This window comes from Hirundo rustica, chromosome Z (assembly GCF_015227805.2).
Source record: "Hirundo rustica isolate bHirRus1 chromosome Z, bHirRus1.pri.v3, whole genome shotgun sequence".
NCBI classification, from domain to species: Eukaryota; Metazoa; Chordata; class Aves; order Passeriformes; family Hirundinidae; genus Hirundo; species Hirundo rustica.
In genome coordinates this window covers 69,958,067-69,979,303 of record NC_053488.1, presented here as the reverse complement: position 1 = coordinate 69,979,303, position 21,237 = coordinate 69,958,067, and the positions used below count along the sequence as shown (strand labels likewise).

Sequence of the window (21,237 nt, the reverse complement as noted above, 5' to 3'; positions counted from 1 at the left end):
AAGTTCCTCAATCAGGGCACCGAGGAGGTTTGTAGTGCTGCCAGCTGCCAAGGTACCAGCTGACCCCAAAGTCTGAGTGTGAGCTCTGTGAGAAGCCTTCTAAGGACATATGCCATCAGTAAAGAGCCTGCAGCTTTGGGACAGTGTCTCTCCATCTGCTACGGATTGCCAGAGGCTGCCAGCTGAGGATGGCACATTAAAACGTGTTGCAGGGGCGCGTGCAGTGTTCAGGATGAGCGGTATCCGGTGGTCACACTGAGGATATGGCACAGTGCACCTGTCTCCTCAGAAGCATCCTGAGCTAATGCAAGGCCTGTGATACTTTCTCCGCAAGTGACGGCAAAATCCTGACACTGTCAGGTCGATCTCGCAGGAGAATCACGAGCCCACCTTTCCCCATGTGCCTCCGGGCACAGAGTCGGGGACCCACCTGCAGCGGCGACGGTGCCGGTGAATGGCGCACGTCGGCCCGGCTGGGCCGTCTCCGAAGCCCAGAGTAGCGGAGAGGCACTCGCGTATCTTGCTGTGGTTGCGGAGGGGCCCGCCACAGCACCAGGAGAAACCCTCGCTGCCCACGGGAGGTTGCGCCCAGGGGCCGGGCACGGCCGCGGGCCCGATGACCCCGGGCAGGCTCTCGGGAGCTCCACGGGGCCAGCGGCAGCCCCCGGTGCCCGCCGGCACCTCCCGGCTGCGGGGCGCGGCGCGGGGGCGGGCCGGGGCGGGGACCGCGGGCGGGCCGGGCCGGGCCGGCGCGGCGCGGCTCCCGTGCGCACGTCCAGACCCCCGCCGCCAGCGGCAAGGTACGAGAGCGCGGGTGGTGGTGCGGGGCGTGGGGCCGGGACACGCGCGGGGCAGGGCCGGCTCGGGCACCTGCCGCAGCCCGGGGCCTGCGGAGCCCGGCGGTGCCGGGGAGCGGCGGGGGAAGCCCGCTCTGCCCGCCTTGCGCCGGGGGTGCCGCAGCTCCCTCCTGCCCCACCCCGCTTTGTGCGGGGCCGGGGCCGCCGCCCGCAGCCGCGGGGGCACCGACGGCCGGGGGATGGCTTGGCCGCCCGGTGACGCGGGCCTCGGGCATCCCCCGGTGCGTGCGGCGGGAGCGGGGCGTTCCCGCCGGCTGCGGTCGGGGCGGCCGGTGCTGGTCGCGCCCTCGGCGGGCAAGATTCTCTCGCTCGCCGGCAGCGCCAGGGCTGTTCCTGCGGGGAGCTGCCGGCGGGGTTTTCTGCGCGGGGTGTGGCGGACCGGCAGCCGGCTTGCGGCGGGAGCCCTCCGACCCGGGGCAGCCCTCCGACCCGGGGGTCGGCAGGCAGCGGTGCGCGGAGCAACAGGGCTTCTTGTCGACCCGAGCCGTCCTGCTGCCTGGTGGGGAAGGCTGCGCCTCCTGCCAGCCCTGCTGGCCGGCGGCACGGTTTGGCATCTGTATACCTTTGCTTATTATTTATAGTGAAGCCCCACCTATGGCTGTGTGTGACGGGTTAAATTTGGCCTTTTTTTCCTGGAGTCGTGGGGAAATCGGATGCTTGATGTCAGGGTAGATCACTTCTTGCACAGAGCATGATGACAGCCACATAAATGACTCTCTGGCACCACGATCTCCGGGTGCCACTTCCCTCTGAAGGGGGATCTGGCACCTTGAAGGGGGTTTATTTTCAGGCAGCACAAGACTGCTTCTTCCGTGGGTCTGGCTTTGATGCCGCGGCTCTGTCAAGGGCCAAGAAAGGCTGTTGCAAAGGGATGTGTAATAGACAGCACTTTGCAGACCAATGGCCCGGTGAGGCCAGATATGTGCAATGTCTGAACACATTGTTCAGTTTGCAGGGAGTGGTGCCCTCCTTGTCGTGCGCTGGAGCATCCTGTCTGTTCCTGATTCCCACGCCACCCTGCCCCAGCCCTTTTCATTTATACTTTCTAAGAAGACACTGTGCTGCAGTCCTTGTAAACGGTGTTTGCTTGGACAGGCTTAGCCTCTTCTGGCCCCTTGGGTGCTCAAGGGAACTGATTTCTGCAGAGGATTCAGGGAACATTTGGGAGAAGGTTGGCTGATGGTTGCTTTTAAGCTTCCCCAGTGCAGGCTCCCCAGTGGATTAACAAAGGAGCAGCCTGTGTAGCCCTGCTGTTCCCTTTGTTCTTCCTCTGGCCGTGCCCTCTTTGGAGAGCTCTGATCTCTCCTGGTTTGATCAGCAATAGGGAGTGACTGATGGAGACACCAGGGAGTTCATGTTTTGGTTGTGAGCATTTCAGGAAACTCTACAGCTTGGGGAGGCAGGATAAGGGAGACCTGGTTGCTTCTTAGAGACAAGGAAAAAAGAGGTGTTTTCGTCTGTGCTGCTGTTGTTCAGTGAATTATCATTATGACATCTATTATTACATCTTCGATGAGAAGTATTTAAAATTCAATCTGTTACTCTGTAGCAACAAATCAAAGCCCATTATCTCAGCAGAGCTGCCATAGACCTAGGAAATGTGAGACCCAGGTACTGGTGTTGTTTGGACAAAGAGCCAGACAATTCTGCTGCCTGCACCCCAACTAAGCCCTAAGCTCCTCCTGGTCCCTCTCCCTCTAGGGAAAGCACCTAAGCGTGAGCGTGCCTGTTTTGCAAGTCCAGGGTGAGGGAGTCCACTGTCCCCTGTGTGGCAGCTGCGCCTGCCTGCCTGACCCGCAGCACTGGTCTCCTTCATCCCATTGATCCAACTGGCTGCTGGCTGTGCCTGTGCAGCAGGTGGATTTCCTGCTAGCAGGTCAGGGTATCTCCAGATGTTGTATGTTTCTCATTCTCCTTTTCTGCCTGGCTAATTTCTGCCTGTCTTTCAAGTATGCTGGTTTGTCCCCTCTGAGCAAATTTCTTGCCCTGAAAATGCCACTAATGGATAATATTTTCACATTTCTGTGTCTGCTACATTTGTTAGTATCTGGATAATGACAGGATTTTCAGTTGCCTGAGTCTGTGGCAGGTTTCTATGAGTCTCTTTCTAGGTGGGTTTGCACCGGGTAGGCTGCTGTCTCTGGAACAGGTTCATGATGCCTCTGCAAGGGCAGTTTTCTCTTGCCTGTGGGCTGTCTGGACTTCCGGATGCCTAAATATGGTGTGAGCTGTGTTTTGGGATGAATAGCTGAGTACAGAGCAGGTTCCTGTGCTGTGAACTTCAGGTGCCAGGTGCACACCATTACAGAGGCTTAGGGAGAGAACAGAAGGCTTTGGCATATCCCAGAAAAAAGGTGATGGTTTGAGAGATGGTTGTCTTGGGGCAGGCTAAGCTATATTTTATGCATGACCTTGCAGGCTCCTCATAAATTGTGGTCACTTTGCTGCCTCTGGCTTTTTTGCATTCCTTGATCCACAGTGGCTGCATAGCATGAAGTCTTCATGTCACCTTGCTAGGACACAATTTCCCTGGCAGGGATTTTGATGGGAAAACTGTTGGGGAGTGGGCTGTGACAGGGTATGACAGAGACTCTGTGAAGAAACAGTGTGGAGGGAAATTGTCCCAGGTAATTTCCTCACCATCCACTCTTGGCTGGTTCAAGGGGGCTCAGCAGGTCCTTAACAGCCACACCCTGTTCTCCACTCATGTAGGAAAGTTTCTTTGGAGTGTTTGCTTCAACAAAAAAGCCCCACAAAACCCCAGCACCTTATCTGAATATTCCTGACTTCCAGTTATAAACACCAGCAATCTTACAAGTTGGCCAGTGGGCTGTCTGGGTGGCTGCTGGACCTTGCTACCAAAGTGCTGCTCAGAGCCAAGGGCATCCCTGGTGAGGCTGGACAGCAGCTGTGCTTTGAAACAGCTGTGTCCGGTGCTCTTGATTCACAGCAGGAGCACAGGCGGTCTGGTCTCTTGCTCCCGTGGCAAGAAGGCACCAAAGCAATGGTGTGGTGAGGTGTTTCACATGTAGTCATTACGTGGCTTCCCGTAAGTGCATGTTAAGCTGCTCTGGCTGCGGAGCTGACTGAGGCAAGCAGCCTGCAGCACACTGCAATTATGCTGACGCGCCTCCTGCCTCTCCTCAGGAGAAACAGGAAAGACCTTTACATCTTCCAGGAGCTGTATTGGCTGAGAGATTATGATACTCACAGGGTTATACTGGCTTGTAAGTAGAAGCTAGACTGGCCTAGTGTTTCCAGGGATTTCCCCTCTGTGGTATTACAGGCTTGCCAGCAATTCCCCATTTTGAAAATACACCCTGCAGGGCTCTATTTGTGTAATGCTGGTGCTTACTATTTCTAAAGCACTTTGAAATTCACAAATAGGACTTTCTGACCATCAGTCAAGCAAAACCCTTTCTAAAGCTTGGACACATGCCACTGCCAAGGGTAGGACCAATGATAGCGTACAGCTCCAAGCCCTATTCTCTCTTCCCTTGTTGACCTCTTCCCTGCTCTGCTTCACACAGTTTCAAATTTTCCAGAGCAGTGCCCAAAGTTTGGCTCCTCTCTCCCTCTTTCTTCTGAGCATTCTTCAGGGCTTTGGTTTATTGAAGAGTTTCCTTCCAGTCTTGTGAATCGCTTGCTCTTTATCTCTGTGCCAAGAAACATGGACCTACCTGCAGAGGGAAGGTTGCAACTGATGACTCTGCACTGCCTCTCTGCCTCTGTGAGACAAAATCACCTAGTAAAATGATAAGGAAGACAAAGCATAAGAAAATCCCAGCAGCTGTGGTATTTTTATCACTGAGATGAAGACAAAGTTCATGAAAGCTGATAAGATAACTTCCAGGAAACCAGCAGAGGCCAAACTCCATCTTTTTCTTCCTCCTGCAGTTCTGGAAGCTGTGCTTAAAGAGGAGAGGAGGCAATGCTGGGGGAGAGCTCCTCCCAGAAAAAGGTGACTGGGCAAGGCTGTCCATGTCAGGGTTGCATTAATGAAGGAAACATGAGCCTCATGGCTTGAGCTTGTACATAAAGTTGAGCAGGGGCACTCAGAAAAAAAGGTGCAGGGAGGGGCCAAGGCAAATACTGGGCTTACTACCAAGAGCCGAAATTAATCAGTTGTTGCTCTACAAATACCATGATTTAAACTTGCTTTGCAGAGTGCATGTGAAGAGGGCTGAAATCCTCCTTGAGAGAGTCTGAAATTTCTGGATTCCATCCTAGGTTTTCTGGGAATCAATGATAGGGTGCATGAGAAGTGCTTGGTGGGCAGGTGTGTTTTCCTCAGATGTGTCTCCCTCTGTGGACTGGGATATGGACTGATAGAGCAGGCGAACGAGAGCATGCACAGGTCTGGGAGCAGCGGATCTCTCCTGATACTGTCTGTTCTACTCCACCCTCGCCTTGTTTAGCCAGGAAGTGTTAGCATGTAGGGTGTTTTCCAATCTGCCAAAAGGACCCCTGAAGGGCTGCCCCTGAATGCCCCCAGTGTCATTGTCACACCATTGATCTGTGCTGAATCCTGCAGGACCACAGCTACCCTGTCAGGTATCTATGCAGTTTTGCTTTCTGGGCTGCAGCAAATTTGACAAATCTGCCAGTGCTGTTCACCAGCCACCTTTCACACGGTTACATTGAGGTTATTTCAAATCGGTTATTTAAACCAGTGTGTCGCAGTGTTTTCCCTAAGCAAGAATACACAAAAAAATATAAACCATATTGCCTTAGAAAAGCATAGCTACCATTTTGCCTGAATTGCTGGCACAGTTGCAGTGCTTGTTTCTAGGAAGCCTAACACTGACGTTTTAAGGAACACCGCCTGTAACGTGAATGATGCCAGGGAGGACCAATCTTCCTTGTGATCCTTGGTTTCTTCTATTCTATCTGCTCTTTAAAAGGAGCCTGTGCTGGCAAGAAAATTGCAGGGTAATAGGCACAGAGAATCCAGACAGCTCTTTAATTGCAAGAGACAAGTAGAAGTCATAGACTGTCTTGCTAACATCTACTTAAATTTAATTAGTTCACATTATTTTTCTCTGCCATTTTCTCTAATTTAATTTGAATACCAAAATGCACACATAGAGGAACAAAAACAAAATCAGAATAGCATTGCTCCAAGTTCCTGCTCTTGTAATGTTCATCTTCTTCTACATACAGAGGCTCTTTTCCTTGCAGTCAGGGAGGAGCAGAGTCTGTCTTCTGGCCCCTCCTGTGGGTGGCTGTGGTCATGGCTGTTTCGCTTTGAATTTGCAAAAGGTCTTTATGTCAGTGACTGATGCTTGAGTCTTAATTGAAAAGATTGATTTTGCTAACGATAGCCCGGCATCTGACATCTTCCATAGAAATCAATTGGAATTCAGTGTCTCACAGTTTTAAAAATCATGGCATTTATTTAAAGGGTTAATAGGGATTGAAGGGTTTGACTTTACATGCCCTTGCATTTATTTGGGGCTCATGCCCTTGCCGTACATTAATCTCCTGTGCAGTGGTTCTGGATGTGATGCACCCTGCCAGGCAGCACAAGTCTTGGAACAGAAAAACCCAACCCCTCTATGAGATTTTATAGATAAAAGCTCAAGTAGAAAGTTAATGCTTTTGTCTTTCTTGGTCTCCTGGTTGTATTTTGGTAAATTCTTGGTTTCTGTGGAATTGAAAAGATCAAAATTTGCTTCTATCTTTATAGATAATGGATTCTTCAGTTGGGCCGACAAACCACAATGAGAGCCAGTAGCTGGAAGCAGAAGTTATTACTTGGCAAAATAATAAGGCAGTTGTGTTTTTAGCAACAAAGAGGTGGAATCGTGGGAAGAGCTTCCCAGGATGATGCATTACTAGAAACTTGAACAGGATGATCACCTGAATAAAGTCACTCAGTGCAGACAGCAGTGTTCTCTGGAAGTAGGTGACATCTCTCAGTCTGCCATTAGCCAAACAGCAGCTACCGGGCCTCCTGCAGGAATTTCTTTTCTCCACCTTGTCACCGCTAGAGCATCTCATCTCACAGAAGAAACCACACATGTCTCTCTCCAAGCTCTCAGCATGTTCTTGGGCTTTGCCCTTACGGTCCTATGATAGTATTCTTGTTCCCTAACACAACAGCTAGCTTTCTCTCCTCACTTAACGTTTTATGGTTGCTGGAGGGATGACAAATTGAAGGCAGAAGTCCTCTGAGCCAGTTTGAACACTGACTGTAAATGGAGAAGGACTTAATTTGCTGTGTCACCTTGAGATTTGAAGAGGGAGGGGAGGTGATCTCATGGAGGCAGAGCACTGTGTAGGACCAATCAATATCTGCTTTTGTGATTGGTGTGTAATGACCGAGTTTGTATTTCCCCAGACAGGAGCTTAGCAGGATGGTTTTCTTGCCTTCAGTACCTCCATCCCTGGAGATTTTCAGAATTCACATGAACAAGGCCATGAAAAACCTGGCTTGACTTAAAGGCTGATCCTATTTTGTTTGGAATTTTGTGCTGTGGACCATCAGAGGTCCCTCCCAGCCTAAATTTGCCTGTGATTTGGTTGGGATGTTAGAAGCAAAAACTTAGTAATGATATTAGGAGTAGAAGTTTCCATAAGTTAAAGCAAGGAAACCCACAGCTAAAATCCACCTAGAAAGTCTGCCTTGGTCCTTGTGTTCCATGTTTCTTTCCCAGTATTCATGATCCATGTTGAACTTGGATGAGTGGTTAAGAATTCCTAATTTTCTCTGCAGCACATATATCTGCTTTATAGGCTGATCCACTGAATTAACAAAAATTATCAAAGGATAACCTTGAGAATATTGTGGTCATCCTTGAGATTTCAAAAAGCCCTATTTCACTAGAGCTCATCTTGGTCTTAGCTTGGGGAATATCTTTGTTTCAAGACCTTTGATTTGGTGTCCAATTGTCTGTGGGCTGTTACTAGAACAGGGCTTCTTAAGCCTGACTGAGAGAACGCATTTAATGTGTAAAGAGAGAACTGAAGTGACAATTTCTCTACCTTCTTTTTCTTTCAATTTTGAGAAACCAGTCATTATTTTATGTATGGTTTTGTATATTTCAGAAGAGTTTTAGAGTATCTTGCCTATACTTCCTTCACTGACATGACTTGCAACATGAACTTCTCTGTGACTTCATGACAGCTTATCTTTTATATATAAAAGAAAATAGCAGCATTTGTACTCTAATTTCTACCTGTCTTGCAGTCAAGCTTAGTTGTGTGAGCTTGGAAGACTAAAGGCACAGACACTACACATGGCACTAGAAGTGTTTCACACACCTTTTGTTGTTGTGGGGTTCTGCTTCCAGTGGTGCCACTGGCCACTGCCAGTACAGGCAGATGTGGAGCACAGTGGTTTTAGTCTATTAGTCTGGAAATCTGCAAGTGTCTTCAACTCCTGCAGAAAAGCAAGACTTTCCCAGGAAATCCAGATTGTTTATTTTGAGCTGTTTCTAAACTAACCCCTTCTTTACTTTCATATCTATTTGTGTCATTAGCTGCTGTCCTTCCTATACCTGGAGTTCCCTGACATGACAGTGTCATGCAGGGCAGTGGTAGCACTCACCTGCAGTCCTTGAGCTGGCTCAGGGAGCCCTCTGTGGGACTGTTCCCACTTTCTGTCAACTCTGGCTAAGCTAGGAGCACAGTGTGGACACTCTGCTGTCTCTGACCAGTCTTCAGAAGTTTCCTGGAGCCTGAAGGCTCTCTGCCACTGGAAAACCCTAGATACAAATGAATGCGTATAAGATATCCACAGAAAACTGCACAGCTGCATGTTAAGATAGCTGCAGTTAGGCCCAGTGTGTCCTACTCAATGCTTTACTTCTCACTCTTCTTCACACGGAAAATCTTTGTTTTTGCTGCCTAAGGCATGAAAATAGCATCCCAAGCTTCCTGGCCTGCATTATGTCAGGAAATCAGAATTCTGCTTTAATTCACAGCCAGATTTTAAAGGCTATGCTACTTTTTTTTTTTTATAAATTATTTTTTATTTTATTTTAATTTTTTTTTCTTCCTTTCTACTGCACTGATTTAAAAAAAAGCAAAACTGTCTGGCTACATCTGTAGTGCAACTTGGTCTTCAATGCCTCATGCAAAACTAGCTTTCTGCAGCTCCTTGAGGAGCTGGTAGTGCAGAAGGGAATGCAGAGAAGGACAAGTGTTTAGCTTGGAAGAGGTATGTCTGAAAAGGGATATGACGTATGGCTTTTCACATATGGTGGGATGATGGGATGGAGAGTTCAGACAGGGAGTGATTGTTCCTCTGTTTATCATTGCCCAGGAACTACAGGATACAGATAAACAGTGGAACATACTGACACAGGATGTTGGGGAAGTGGTTCAAGAAAAGCCATTAGATGAATCTGCAGGCGGAAAATCAATTAGGGCTGGCTAAACAGACGGATAAGCCTTTGGCTCAAAAAGTCAGTGAGGCACAGATGCCCAGAGCTGACTCAAAGACGTAGAAGAGATCAGTTTGTTGGTGTGAATATCAGCTATGCTGGAGAAATAAGCTGTCATAGAAGGCAGCAGTGGTAGAAGGAGAGAGAGCCTGTAGCAGGGAGGTCTGCTGGGATGTGGAGGCACTTCCAGGGGTGCTCCCTGGCTGGAAAGTTTGAAGAGGAGGCTGATGTGGTGGGACAAAGCTGGAAGATGATCAAAACTCATATCAAAACTCATACTGAGGAGATACATGAAGAGGCTGGCAGGAATGAAGTATACAGTAATTAAACTACTGCTGTGTGGGAGGAGAGGCTGAACTTCATTGCTGGGACGAGTGAAGGTGGAGAGGTGTGAAGAATGAGACTGGTCACAGAGGAGAGCAGTGGTGGTGAATCAAATGATCAGAGATTGAACACCTAAAAGCAGTATAAGAGCGTAGTACTTGGAGGAAAGGAAGTAAAGAAGATAGTCTATATGAAGACAGGTAAGGCTGAAGGCCAGAGAAGGACATCTATGCACAGTGACTTACCTCTCTACTAACTGTAACATCTACAGTTCAAGAAAAGTAGATTTGCAGAGTGAAAGAGGTCATACCAGGACTTTTTATATCCACAGGCATTCTGGATGTTTTAGTTTGACTCAGCTGGTTCCATTAGCAGATGGAGCATACTGGGTCCTGATCCTGGAATGATTTTAATTTCAGCTGGAGGGAATCCTGTCTGCATGTTCCAAGATGTCTTTGCAATGCAAACTAGAGTGTAGTGAATGGTGGCCATAAAGAGATTGGCTCCAAACCCATGCTCCAAGTCTGAACCAAACAATACTTTTGTACTTGCACAGATGGAATCGTTTCAGAGTGATGACAGTGGTTTCCAGAAGCTGTATGTTTGCCAAGCCCAGCAGGTGAATGAATTGGCACAGAATCTCATTTCCCTGGCAGGGAAAGCATGGGTAGTCTTCCCACTTAGTCAGCATCAATCAAAGCCAGACTAAAAACCAAAAAGCAAAACTCAATCTACTACTGCTGCTCTAAATGATAAATTTTAAAATTTATGGTGTAGAGGGTACCATACTCACAATGGGGTGACATCAAACTGGAAACCTGTCCTTAGTGGGCTTCCACAGGGCTCCATCCTTGGCCCTGTGCTCTTAAATATCTTTGTTAACAGCTTGGGTGCAGGACTGAAAGGGCTACTAAGCAAGTTTGCCAATGACGCTAAATTGGCAGGAACTGTCGACTCCCTTGAGGACAGAGAGGCCCTGTGGAGAAACTCTGATAAAATAGAGGACTAGGCAACCACCAACAGTATGGAGTTTAACAAGGGGAAGTGCTGGATTCTGCAGCTGGGATGGGGCAAACCTGGATGAGTGTACAGACTGGGGAACAAGAGAATGGAAAGCAGCTCCATGGAATGGGACCTGGGGGTCTTGGTTGATGGCAAGTTCAATGAGTCAGCAGTGCCCTGGCAGCTAGGAGGGCCACCCATACCCTGGGGTGCAGCCAGGCAAGGAAAGGGATTGTCCTGCTCTGCTCTGCACTGGGGTGGCCTCACCTCGAATGCTGGGGCCAGTTCTGGTGACACAGTGGAAAAAAGACATTGAGCTGTTAGAGAGCGTTCAAAGGAGGCCAATGAAGATGGTGAAGGGCCTTGAGGGGAAGCCGTATAAAGAGCAGATGAAGTCACTTGGTCTGTTCAGCCTAGAGGAAGCTGAGGGGAGACATCACTGCAGTTACAACTTCTTTGTGAGGGGAGGAGGAGGGTCAGACACTGGCATCTAGACTCCTGTGACCGGTGACAGGACTTGAGGAAAGAGCCTGAAATTGATTTAGGGAAGGTTTAGGTTGGATATCAGGAAAAAGTTCTTTACCCTGAGGGTGGCTGGGCGCTGGAAGATGCTCTGCAGGGAAGTGGTCACAGCACCAGGTCTGACAGAGTTCAAGAAGTGTTTGGATAATACTCTCACATGGAGTGACTCTTGGGGATATCCTTTGCAGGGACGGGAATTATATTTTGATGATCTGGATGGGTCCCTTCCAACTCAGCATATTCTATGATTCTGTGATGTGGTGGAAGAAAGCATTGACTGTTGTGCCTGTGACACCTGCCTTTGCCATACTCTCTTGCTGGTTCATACTTCAAATAAGTGGCACCTGCTGTTAAAGAGCTCAAAAGTGTCTTAGGAATTTTCTGGAGAACAGGGAGATGTCAATTCTGATTTAATCAGCCACTCAAAGAGAAAAGCCTCAACTGGAATCATAATTCCACAGGCACTTCATGGGTGTGGGAGTTTCCCACACTTCTCTTTTGTGTGGGCCTCTCACTATTTTTTGCATGCAGATAATGCTGTAAAGGGAGGTAGAAGAACTCTGCAGCTATTGGTTTCAGAGAATATATCTGATGCTGCCTGCTGCCTTTCAAGGAACAAGGTCCTTTGTCATTGCTGTCATTGCCCCCAGAAAGATGAGGACCATTTCCCTCTAATTATGGCTCATGAGGGAAACTCTCAGCTGGTTCTTCTCTGGTCTATGGTAGTAGGTATCTGTGTCCTTTGCTGCCAAATCTATTTGCTAACAGAAGGATACAACTTCTGGGAGGGCAGTTAGAGAGCCAGACTCGCTTTGGCACTGACAATGTAATAAGGAGACCAAGAAGGCAAGCTGCGGCTCGAGAGAAGTAGGTCAGACATTAGAGAAAATGGCATCCTCAGGAGGGCAGCGGGACCAGGCAGGTGGAGGCCATCATCCTTACGGATTTTGAAGGCTCCACATCTGTCCTGATTTAGAGCTATGGGTAGATTGACTGTGAGGCTTAACTGGAGACCACAGAGATGGGGTCTCTTATGCTGTGCCCTTACATATGTGGTTGTGTGGTTGTGCTTTCCTTCCCAGACAAGCAGGAGCCTGGTTAGTGTCCCCCACTCCTAGCTCTTTAGCAGTTTTCATTTCCCCAGGCAGTTTCAGAGATGAGATACAGTCTTGGTGTCACTGGCCGGGATCTCATCACATTCAAGCCTGTGTACAGAGCTTCAGTCTTGGGGAAGTACAGTGAAATGACATCACATTAGATATAAGGGCTGTATATTGAGACATTCAAGTGATCTGTGTAACCTCCAAACCTTGACAGAACTCAGGAGAAACATCTGCACTTGGTGTGTGTTTCCATTGCCTCGCCATCCTGCTGGGCACTTCATGTTTTCTCATCTATCTGTGTTCTGGTGGTAGCCGCAGCTGCTCAGGTAGGCAGAAGAGATCTGAGAAGAAATCTGGCTAGCTCAGTGGATCCCACTTGGACTCCGGTGGGTAAGCAACCAAGATATTGGGATTCCTGGTAGGTGAACAGTCTTGAACCCTTGAACCAATGTTGCTGAAGGAAAGCCTTTGCTGCAAGGAAAGCCTTCTGTACAGCAGCCTTTAGAGGAGATACCCACTCTGCCAGATGTCTGCAGGCATGGTTAGACCTCACAATAAGACAGGGACCTAGTGTCCTTGTCTTCCCAAAGAACATGGCAGGTTACCGAGACCCAGCTGCATCATTTTGCTGGCAAGCTGAACCTTGGTTTCTGAAACTCAGAAGCCAGTTTGGCCTTGAATTGCAGGAAATTCCCTTCTGTGAAACAGGAGAGTGAAAGTATGGTAATCTAATTTCAGGAGAAGCTGCTGAGCTTGCAGAGTGTCTGATGATGCGTTTTTCAAGGCTGCCTTTCTGACAAGAAACATAGCAATGTCCATGAAAGTTCCTGATTTCCTTTTTAATCTGAGTTTTTGCAGGTGGTGGGAGGGGGGTAGAAGAGGCTTCCAGTTTTTATTGCTCTTTGAACCAGGATTGTTTTATTTGCTTTTCTTTTGTAATAAAGCAGGATCTTGCCAGCATATAAAAGGTCTCTAAGGTGGAATTTGCCCTCTTGTTGAATTCAGGAGCACATTAGTACTCACAAGGAAGTTGATAAGCAATAATATTTTCTTTGCTGCCCAGGTAACCAGCAAAGTGAAAGAGGGTATTGTGTCTGGAGAATGCTGCAAGTCAGCTTTATCTTTCTGTACACAGGCTATCTTGGAAAGCTAAAGGTGAATCAGAGGAAGGTGGGGCTTACCCTCCAAAGAGGCATCCTCTGCTTCGGTAATACTGCCTCCTGCCCTTCCTGAGAGCTCTGATAAACCTGATGAAACTGAGCTGAGGTCTGGGGTTATTTTGAGGTTTGGGTTTTGCTACTCTCCATGCTCCCGTGATCTGCTATGGTATCCTGTAAAGGCTGAAGACTGACAACATTAATGTCCTCAACTCACCATGTTTCTGTCAGAGCCAGCAGAGTGTGGCACCATATGAGGCAGAAAAGGGTGTGGTGGAAGGGAGAGGTTGAACTGCCAAAAAAAGGTTTTACTGATGAGTGTGTGGAATCATCCCTGGAGAATTCCCCTGGTGCCTCCTGGGATGCACAAACTGACTTTCCACTGAGCACAAGTGTCTTCCCACGCACTGAAGGGTGGTCTGTGTGCTTCAGCTTGAATTTCTAGCTGACGTTGGCTTAAAAATAAAGAAGAAACTTCTCCCATGACCAGGAGTGATTCATGATGTTTTACTCCCTGTGCCTGAGTGAGTGGTGTGAGCTTTCAAGAAGCAGAGCTCCAGGTGCTGTTGGCAGTGGAGTAAGAGTGATGGTGCCTCAGGCTCCCTTGCTCCATGGTGAACCACTCCAGTAGCTTATAGGAAGAATGATGCTTGTCAGGCCACTGCAGGGAAGTCCAGTGTCTGGCAACAGACCCTCCATGGGCATTTGCCACCTCCTGGGCTTTCTAAGCAAGCTGGAGGCTCCAGGCTGTTTTATGCCTATAACCAGGGTAAAACCAGCCCACCATGAAATTTAAAAAAGATAAAAGTCAACCTCTGCACCTGATGTGCAGCCCCTCCCTGCAGTGAAAGGAGCAGCTCTTGTGAAGGCTGTGAGCGTCCTGGTGGGCAGCAAGTTTGACCAGAGTCATCTGAGTTACTCTGCAGGGCAACTGCAGCCTGAGCTTCTCCATAAGGCTCCAGAGAGGCACATTTCCCGAGGAGGTCAATGGGATCTCCATCCTCGACAGTCTTTCAAACAGCGGGACAGTCTAAGTGGCCTGACCTGCCTTGCTGTGGGCTGAGGACAGGACAGACTCAGGATCTCCAGGAGTGCCTTCTGGCATATTTTCATGTGGTTCTGTGTGCTTTTCTGTTGTAATTTCTCTTTGCTTCTCTCACTTGTCTCAGGGAGGGTCAAGTACATATTTGGTGTCAAGATTGGAAGTGACCACAGCAATAAAATAAAGAACAGGTGACAATTCAGGCAGTACTTCATGATGTGCACTTCAAAATGTTCTGGGGGGGGTTCTACCCAAAATATAGTCTTGAATTCCTCACCAGATCAGGTGACAGGAGAGTTTGAGCCTCTTCAGAGCTGTCTGAGGCTGTGTTCTCTGCCAGTTTTTCTTTTTGCTCTCTTCGCTGCTCCCATTGTTGCTGACTGTGCTGGGATGAGTTAAAAATAACCTGGCTGAGCTATTTTTAAGAGGCACATGTGCTCTGTTGTCCATCTCCCTGCTTTGCTAGGATGGCAGAAGAGCACAGAAGAGAAGTACTGGGCAGTGAGGATGTGGCAACAACATGGACAGGTGTCATCATGAGGGCATTATTATGCTGGATGCCATTTGGCATTGCTACCTGCCTTGGGGAGTGCATTGTGGTTTAAACTTGTGACTGATCACAAGTGCAGCTGGAAGACTCACCAAGGAAGGCCACAGGATTTTTGCTGTCTCAGCCTTGTCTTGTCAAGAGTGGTCTTGTTTCACTCACTCCTGGCAGCCCTTGCCTGCCCTGGACATATGTGCTTAAAATTATTTTGAGGTTCACAACACTTGGTGTATCTTCTAAAGTTAAAAAAAAAAAAAAAAAAAAAAAAATTATGATGTGCATTTTGCCAAGCTTGGGGCCTTGGCATGAATCTGGCCCCAGATGGGCAGCCTTGAGTTCCATCATTAGGAAGATGCTCTGAGACAAACCATGTGGTACCGACTGGTGATGTTTGTGGGGTGCATGGCTGCAGTGGGCTTCTGGAGCCTTTCTCTTGAGTGTAGGCTGGGTCTCTGTGCAATGTTTGCCTTCCTTGGCCTAAGCCAATAACTGGGGGACGCAAAAGTACTGAAATATCCTTCTGCTTATGGTCTGAGCAGAAGATGCCTGTGTCAGTGGAGTAGCCACTGTCTCACCTCTCCTGAGGCTCTGTCCGTGTGGTATCCTCTGTAAGCTTGGACCTACTGCCAGCGTGGGGGAAGGCCTGACATGTCTCCTTGCAAGGACTCACATGAGACCTTATGTCCTGCCCTGGCCACTGTGCACCAAAAATAATGGGCAAGAGGGGCTGCAGTGAGAACTCAAGAGAAAGCTATTGACCTTCCTGTTTTGTGGATGAGGAAATCAACTCATTATTTTAGTTCTGAGTGACTCCTTCACCTTCCTACTTCATGGCCTCTCTGCTTATGCAATGTTTACTCTACAGGCAGAGCTGTTTGTTTTCTACAACCAGCTTACCAGGGCACCATGTTTAAGTATCTGTGGCATCCCGGAGAGCTGCAAATATTTTGGAGTGTTATTTAGAGCTGGGTTTTCTTATGAAAGACAACATCACTAGAATATGTTGTTCTTTGAGATCTTGCTTGCTGCTGTAATTTTGTCCCGCACCACTTCTGCGGACCCTGTCCATCTGCAGTGGTGGCATGCTCTTCCTCAGGCAGTAGCCTGCATGACGTGTGGTGACAGCAGTTCCCAAAACTCCGGGTGGGCTGCCCAGGAGAAGGGACCTTTGTGCTTCTGCAGAGGAGCAATGCTCAGACCTTCACTGGTGATGGACATGGACAAAGCGCCTCTTTCCATCACCTCTCCTGCTTCTGAAAATACGGCATCTGGCTGATGCTTGGTTTGGTGCAGGCTCTTTGCCCGTACTTCATTATGAGGCTGGTTTATAGGTGCAGGAGAAGGATGTGGTGTGTATGCCGTGTGTCCGGTGAAGCCACCGTGTCCCTCTTGGGAAGGGCCGGCTGCAGGCTCTGAGCTGCTTTTGGGAAGAGACACGTGTCTGTTTCTGAAAACCGACTGAAACCTTAGTCTGAGCTCCGTTAATCCGAGCCCCGGAACGGTGGGTGTGGATTCTTAGGGAACAAAAGACAAAGAAAGGCAATTGATAAAATCGAGGCCCATCGCAGGATGGCTGGTTTAAAAGGCTGGTTCCCAGCTGGCTGTTTTAAAAGCTTCCAGCTTTAGTTGCAGATAGGGTTGTTTTTCCAAGGATATGCCTCTGAGCAGCTGTAAAAAGGTCCTGCTGCCCGATAGAAAGGCGTGCTGAAAGGTTTTTATTTGCTACTGTGGATTGATTGGAGTACAGATGCTCTGGAAGACGTGCTGCATTATTCATGTGGTAGATACCGTTGCTAAAAGCTAATGTACAGCCCGGAGGCTGTGAGGAGTGGTAGGGTCTTTTGTGTGGTTTCGTTGATTCACGAGAGAGCCTGGACTGCTCTTAAGCTTTTTTTTCTGAATACTGAGATTGATAAAGCAAATCGAGGAAGGTGAGATCACTTAGGTAATGGCTCTCCACCTCCTTTCTTGTTTACAAAAACTATTCGGAGCTTTTTTTTTTTTTTTTTTTTTTTTTTTTTTTTTTTTTTTTCCCTCAATGCATTATTCATACAAAACTGCTTGCTAGGCTGGCCCTGTTTGCAAGACTTCATCAGTAACTCAGTTTTCTTGTGGCACCAGCTTAATGGCTACCCTATCCCGGCTCAAGTGTCTGCAGTAAGCGTCCCACTTTGGATTCTCCATTAGTGCATATTCAATAGTCTTACCCACTGCTGCACACGGATGCTGGGGCACCCAGCAGCAGCAGCAGCAGGGTCATGGTACACAGGTCCTGTATTTCTGCACACTGGCTGCGGCGGGAAAACCTCATGCAGGGTTCAACATGCAGTGCTGTGATACACGGGCCCTGTTTTTTGTGAAGAGGTGAAACTGCAGCATGTGGGGGCAAAACTACAGTGTATGTGCTTGTGACTGGACTGACTGAGATCCTGTTCTGGAGACTGAATACACAGAAGCCAGCCTGGGAACATGTCTTTTTCTGTAGCTCTCTCTGCTGACCGTTAGCAGCTGGCAGTCAAGTGACATGGTCAAGACCATGATCTGGTGGTTAGCTTCTCCATCTGGGGACTCTGAACTGATAAATCTCACCTCCAAGGCAATGTTTGCTTCTCGAGGATTTTGCTTCTCAGACCACAGTTGTGGAAGAGACATGGATGTATGTCTCCACCTGCCCTGCATTAGGTGCAACCAAGTCATGAACCAAGAGGTGAAAGCCACTGTATCAGTTGTTTATTTCTCTTGTAACAATAAACCTGTAGCCTCTGAGCTTGTAGTACTGTTTGAGATGACACGTGCAGATGGTATTTAAACCTCTGGGTTGCTGTATAATTATATGGTCTGGTTGACTTTGGTTCCAAAGGAATTTATTACTGGTAATTTCCCCTTGATAGTGTTGTGGCACAGAAGTGGAATTTGGATGGCAAGGTGCATCTAGGGATGTGTCATCTACAGTATCGCAGATATGCCTAGGAGAGTGTCCGTGGCTTTGAGGGGAACCCAGCTTAAGCTGAGAGGCTCACAAACAATTTGGTGTGATAAGTTTGTGTAAAGCAAGTCCAGAAATGAAATGGTCTGTTCTTATTTGGCAACTGAGCCAGCAGGCTGGTGTCTGGTGGTGAAATTCTGGGGTCTCTGATTTTGTCTTGAAGCAGCAACTCAACACATACTGTGATAAAACAGGAAACTGTTTCTCATATGTGTGTCTTACAAATTGTAGATAACACTGACATTCCTCTGTTTGCCTTCAGGGCTACCTTTTTTAAGGGTGTACTTGTATTCCATCATTGAAGATGGAAGCCACGTGTGGGTGGCTTTTTGTAAAAAAAAAAAAAAAAGCAAAAAAAAGCAAAAAAAAGAAAAAAAAAAGATAAAAAGAGCAAACTGAAAAATGTAACCCTGAGAGCATTAAATTAAATTAAAAATGGGTGGGAGCCAGCAAACTAGTCTGCAACATGAATCTGGCAAATGGACACACTATGGCAAATGGATTGCCTAGTGTACCCCAGCACACGGCACAGCTTCTGTGTGCCTATGGCCATGCTCTGACTTGTGCCGCTGAGTGCAGGGAAGTGCCTGGCAAAGGACAACTGTCAGACGTGCTAGAATTAAGAGGTGTATGACTGATTACTTGCAAAGGTAATGCATAAATGTCCTGAAGAGTGTTTTCAGGGAGTAATTCCCCCTGAATTTTCTGGGCAGGAAAAGACAATTTCTATTTTGAAATTGAAGAGGTATGGATAGAATAAAAAGAAGAATAGTTAGTGTCATCTGCTGAGCTGTAAGGTGTGGGCTGTAGTTGCTCTATGGATTTTTAGAGTTGTTCTAGACCTGTTGCTTTTCATGTACTGTAAAACACAGGCACCTTTGCTTATCCTGTTACTACCACTGGGCTTTCCAGACCTGTTTATCTGGGAATACATTTTCAGCAGAAGCTAAAGCCTGTAATTATATTAATACAATCACACCAGTATTGCTGGTACTCCTTGGCATGGAGAAACTAATTCAAAAGAGGTACTTCTCCTGGTGGAAAAGGAGAAGATGCTTTCATCCCCATCTTGCCTTTAGAGAACCATGGCTGCACCAGGGACGTTTGTTGGTGTGCAGAGCAAAACCCAGTGTAGGCAGAAGTGTGAGACTGCCTGTCCTGCAGAGAGCTGTGAGGTTGCACAGGCCTGACTTTCCGCAGTAGGAGCAGCAAGACTTTGTGCAGCCTGAGAAGGCAGGCTGTGACAGGAGGTATTCTCTGTCTCACTGATTCTGAATCTGGGCTCCTGTGTGTTGCTATAGATGTCCAGTCACAGGTGAGACAGGAGGTCTTCTCTGGCTGCAGATGAGACTTTCTTGAGTGATCTGCTAATGATACAGATGCTTGCTGTGCTGGACATGGAGCTTTCCAACCTTGTGTGTTGGAAAAACCTGCTCCCAGAGCCCCAGGAGAACAAAAGCCTGGCGATCCTGATGAACTTGCACCCCTGGTAGGCTGTGAACAACAAGCACTTTAATGTCCTGCATGCAGCCCAGTCTGGGGATCATGGTGGTTGCTTAGCCAGTGAGTTGCTGCTTAAGGGATACTCTGTTATCACCTCAGCAGTGCAGTCCAGTCACAGCTTCCAACCACACTGGATTCTCCTAGGGACAAATGCAGAGCTCTCCCCAAGCCTGGCTAAATTCCCCTGTAACAGCAAGAAAGGATGAGTGGTACTTCAGACTACAGTGTGGCAGGTGATATTGGACTGTGCTCATGGAAGAAGTGTGGGGACCCCAGTCAGCGTGAGCTGCAGCACACATGAAGAGCTGTCTGAAATTAACTCAGAGCGAGTAACAAGTTTTCTTTGAGGACTCTCCAGAGGAGGGAGGAGATTGCTGAACTCAAGACGTGTGGGAGCTTGAGCCTCTTTATAAGGAGGACATCAGAACAAGAAAAAGTGGAACACATGGAAGGAATAATGAGATAAAAAAGGCAGCATGAGCATGGCGAAACCAATTGTGTCAACACTCTGATTTCATCTTCCAGAGAGTGGTAAGCTCAGTGGATGTGGGATCATTTATCTTGACTTTAGAAAAATGTTATCCCACATAATTAAGATAAGGGAATATGCACTATGTACGTCTGTCTGTTGTCAGATATATGTAAATCTGTTGAGAGAATTATAAAGGAGAGCTTACATGACAGTTTGGTATCAGAATGTGAGGATTTATGGAGAAGAATTTTGCAGGGTTCTTCCTGACATCCGATGCTTTTTGTATTTTTATTAGCAATTAGGAAAAAAGAATAAACAATAAACAGGAGGAGCAGGAAGCTTGCAGAATGAGAGGACTCTGGTTTGAAACTGCTTTGATGAGCTGAAATAATGGCATGGGAAAATTGAGATGTGGTTCAGCAGAGAGGTTCGGGTCTTCAAATAGTGCAGTACCATCAGACCCAGTGCAGTTCTGCAGAAAAGCATCCCAGGGCTGAATTTAATTCCAACACAACCTAGTGACATGCTGTAGAAACAAAATAATATATATGAACTGGAGGATATCCTTTTACAGGAAGCCTTGGATGATTCTGTCCATCCATGTTAGTAGAATAGATGGATTCTGCCAGTTTTAGGTGCAGCTGCTCCGGTAAAATGCAGATGAACCAAAGAGAGTGGAAGCAAGGAGGACAAATTCGTCCATATTCAGAAAACATAGTTAACAGAAGGAGAACAAGGTAAAAACCAGGCAACACCGGGAAGCTGTGTGTAAGCTGTAGAGGAAAGCTTGCTGCAGTAATAGGGGTCAAGTCTTTTGCCTGTGATCTGGCTAAATAGAATAAGAAGCAAGGGACATTGCTTGCACCAAAGTAGATCAAATTTTGACACCAGAGAAGAGCTACATAATTGTAAAGGCATCTGTCTGCTGGGTTAAGTTTAGCAGGATGATGATAGTCTTTCCATTAGTTAAGAATTTTGGAAAAAAAGGTCCTTAGGGGAGAATGTAGAAAAATTAATTAGAAGGACAGGAGAAAGTAAGGACTCACAAGACCTGTGATGATCTGCTTTTGTTCCACGAATTTATGCTTCCTGGAGGACATGTAGCTGTGTAAGTAGGGTGGTAAAAGTCTATTTTGAACTTAAGCCTGCAGCACTCAAATGTAAGTGTTTCCCATTTTTCACAAAGCACTTACCCATTTGAGGACCTTCTTGCTAGCCTCATGCTGTGGTGAGGAACTGTCATAGTACTGGAATCCAAATATACCATGTCATAGTGATTTGGGGTTTTGTTAATGCAGTTTGGTTTGTGAAGCCTGGCAAGGGTTTACAAAA

The 21,237-nt window shown here is 47.5% G+C and overlaps 1 protein-coding gene across 1 annotated transcript in view; it reads left to right on the top strand.

Moving 5' to 3' along the window:
- Positions 1–756: 756 nt before the first annotated feature.
- Positions 757–21,237, top strand: part of CORO2A (coronin 2A) — a 61,740-nt gene continuing 41,259 nt past the window's right edge. Inside the window, exon 1 of the mRNA XM_040089952.2 lies at positions 757–800. The gene's annotated coding sequence lies outside the window, so the exon portion shown is untranslated. The remainder of the gene's footprint in view (positions 801–21,237) is intronic.